Source organism: Malus sylvestris, chromosome 12, assembly GCF_916048215.2.
Source record: "Malus sylvestris chromosome 12, drMalSylv7.2, whole genome shotgun sequence".
Classification (NCBI taxonomy): Eukaryota; Viridiplantae; Streptophyta; class Magnoliopsida; order Rosales; family Rosaceae; genus Malus; species Malus sylvestris.
Genome location: NC_062271.1, coordinates 20,464,178 through 20,468,117, shown reverse-complemented (window position 1 = coordinate 20,468,117; position 3,940 = coordinate 20,464,178).

The following is a 3,940-nucleotide window of genomic DNA, read 5'->3' as shown; positions in this document are numbered from 1 at the left end:
AGACCAAATCTGTGGAAATTAGTATGTCTGGGAAAAGTTGATTTTTAAAGCATACCCAAAAGCATACATATGTGTATATATATCTTGTTAGTAGTACATGAATGAGCCTATTGGCTGGCCTCATCAGCTCCAATCGCAGTTTCCAGGGTGAACATACGCAAAGGGGACACTAAGCACCCCCTCAGATGCCTCACATACATGTTTTGAAAAACACCCCAAATCCTTGTTGCTTCTGATTTCCATGGGTAAAATAAATTCGTGCAAATCAATTTTTTTTTAATCAGTTGTCTTATATGATAATGTGTGGGACATATATATAGATTGAATTGGATTGCCATGTCATTGGTTGCTACGGGAAGTAATCAATATGGATTAAATTTTAAATTTGCAAACATGTAGCAAAATGGACATGTGGCGTGTTTTTATACAAGGATTGGGTGGTTATATATTGCTTTAATCTTGAGATGATCCCATACAAGACACACAAATATATGTATAATCTGGCAGATAAGCAATAGTTATGCAGTACTTTTGTTGCTTATGGTCATAGTGATATTAACTCGTAAGGAATATGCATGACTAATCAAATTAGTTTGTCTACAATTTTGCTTTCATATCTCAGTATAGTCAATTGTATATGACTAGTTAATTATGAAATTGATGCATAAATTGTGAATTGACTGAGAATGGCAGAAAGCATCCAGTGGCAAGAACAAGAACATTATACAAGTGAATGAGGTTTGCAGTAATTATGTGACAATTCTCATTTGTATGTTATCTATTTATATGAGAATTCCGGTTGGTCATGTGATTATATATATGTTTATAAAGAAGTGGTGAACATATGAAGGCATGAGGTGTGTATTTCACTCAAAGCATATGACTAAAATTGATAAGCATAAGTTTTCAAACTTGTATATAGTTTGTTATTTTTCTTATGCCTAAAGAATTTAAACAATGTTTTGATGAGTAAATTTTATGTGCCATAAGGGGAGAAGAAAAGAAACTTTTCAAAGCTAATGTAGGGCATATATTGGAGATATTTTCTATGGAAGAAAATAACTTTGATTGTTCCTTTATTTAATTTTGGTATTTACAAAGCTAATGCATGATTATAATGCTATGATTAGTAGTTTTGTACTACGGAAAGAAACATATAAAAGGAAAGGAACTCGTTTGACTTAAGAAAACATTTGAGCAATTTAGCTTTTAAAATTAAAGGAATGTATTGTTCTCTCACATTACATAAAGTATTTCTATTAAGTAATTGACTCCATAACAATAAGTTTTGACATTCTTGTGGTGGAATAAAACTTGTTCTATATGTGATTAATCTCTTTCAAGTATGCTGTCAGGTTTCTTGAGATTAATTTAATGTCAAAGGGAGTTATGAAGGAATTAGTGCCATTTGTTGGCAAGACTCAAAGCTCGAATCAGGTTATCATAATTTTGTCACTTACAGTTAATTAATCCATGTGACTTCTTGTATTGTTTCAGGGCGGAGTTGACCAATGCCTTTTCAACTAAGCAAGACGCAACGACTTAGTTGATGATGGGACTATGTTTTTGAGTTACTTCGGTCAACTTTGCATCTTAATTAGAATAAAAGGGATAATCTTCTTGCCTACAGGTGTAGATTACTTCTTTTAGTTTAATTAAGATGGCATAGTATGTGTTTTATTTCACATAAGTTGTGAAAAACCTTTATCTTGCCTACAGGTGTTGAAGTTTTTCATGAAGGAACTTTTGTGACATAAAATCTAGTACTAGAAACTAGTTATTTTTCTTGCCTACAGGTGTAAATTAATTTAGTTTCATATAGTATATTGGGATAAAGTTCCATGCCATTAGTGACAAATATTTCCACAATGAGCCCCATAAAAGGTAGTGGTTTGAAGGCATGGAAATCGGTTGCATCATGATGTATTTTGTATCTCTTTATGAGACTTGTTGATGCAAAGTATTGGACCCATGAAGGTTAATCAATGATTGCTAAGGTACGCATTGTTTAAGTCTTATGCTTGTAAATCTTTTCAATTTGAATTATGATGTCGGTTTAGAGGATGAAATTTGACTACTAAAGTTTCTTTTGGACATCGAAATTGAAATGATATGAAATTGAATTTGTTATGGATATATAAATTCATGATAGATGCACATAATTGTTTCTGGCAGATTACGTGTCTTGATTTAAATCGGGTGAATGACACGTCTAATGATCACCAAATGACCTGAATTTTGGTTCTGTTCAACATATAAATGTCTACTATGTGTCTGAAAATTTTCGTAATTTTCTGCCATGTATGTTAATTATGATGAATTTACTAGTAACCCATGCTCGTATAGACAGTTTTTACTGGCAAATTGTGATGTTTTTTGAGACGTGACTTTAGACTACTATTTTGACCCAAAATGGCTCTGTATTTCTATTTTATGAAGATTAGTATGTCTATTTTGATCAATATAAATTTGGTAGCAATCAAGCTTGTAAATTAATTATGATAAATTCTAAAGTAAGTGTAACTCATTGTTGAAATTCTATTTGACAACTTTATGTTGGTTGTGATGTCTATTTTATTATGTCTAATATATAAAGACATTTTCTTTAGGTACATCTTTGAAAGAATATATTAACGGGTGTTTGCCCAAGTGGGAGAATTAGTGAACGAAAATTGGGCTTCACACTCATTAACTTATTTGCAAGTATAAACTCTGAAAACTTAGTGGGAGTTATTCTAAAATTTTGAGCACTAAGTGGACTTGCATGAATCTATTAAAGCATTATTCTATCTTCCATGAATTTGGGTTACTCGAATATCCATAATATGTTTAAGTTGCACGAGTGGATACTTGGTATATGCGTACATTTTTCTGTTACTTGCAATCATTTGGATTTCTCAGTTGATCATTTGTTTTGGGGCTCATAAGGACTTAGCATAAATGTGGACTTATTAATACATATAAGATGGTTTTTGGATGCATGTTTTGTGTAATAGCAGTGAATGCTTTCATGCTTAGTTGTACCTTTCTTATGGAGGTAATATGCATCCATTGACTAAGTAAGGCTATTCCCAAAGGCATATTTTCAAAAGTATGATTTATGTATTGATTTGCAAATTAAGCAATGATGTTGCAGATCAATGGGAGTTTGAGTTTCGTGTTAGTAATGCCTTACATTTGCAGATGACCTATAAGGTATGTATAGAATCCATGTATTCAATTTAATCTCCAGTTGGATTCATTAAGTCACATTTTTTGTGTGCTAGTCAATTATCTGATGAAATATATATCAGATATCAAGTTGTTATCCAATTGCATATTAAATGGCATGGCATGGTTTGTGCACTACCTCAGTTGTGAGGATTTCCATCTTGCCCGTAGGTGTTGGAAATCATTATGAAAGTAACTGGTATGGTACATAGATCAGTGTCAAAAACATATTAATTCATCTTGCTCACAAGTGTTGAATTAATTTGTTTTATGAAGTTTTTTTGGGATATTTTACTTGGACATGTGCCTATTTGGTATTTTCAGTTGTGTCCGTTGGCTACAAACATTGTTTGTATTATTATTGATCTAATGAAAGTGATGCATGATTGTTTTGGAGATGTATTCACACCTACAGGTTATGGTGGTTTCATTAGATGAAGGATATCTGCATTGGCAGATTTAAGGCTTCGAAGAAGCATAAAGTGTAACTTGTGAGTTACAATAAGGTGGACCTGAGATGATATAAAGTAAGACATTTTGGTTAATTTAAAGTTTAATTTTAAAGTTTCATCTATTGATCATAATTTGTGTTTCATGTAAATGAGGATCTTAGCATGTGTGATTATGAAGGTTCTGGGTTGTGTCAACTCTACAACCTTGTTAGTTCCATGTTAAGAAATGCATTTGACAGAAGCTGCATTAAGGACGAGATGTAATCACTGTTACATGG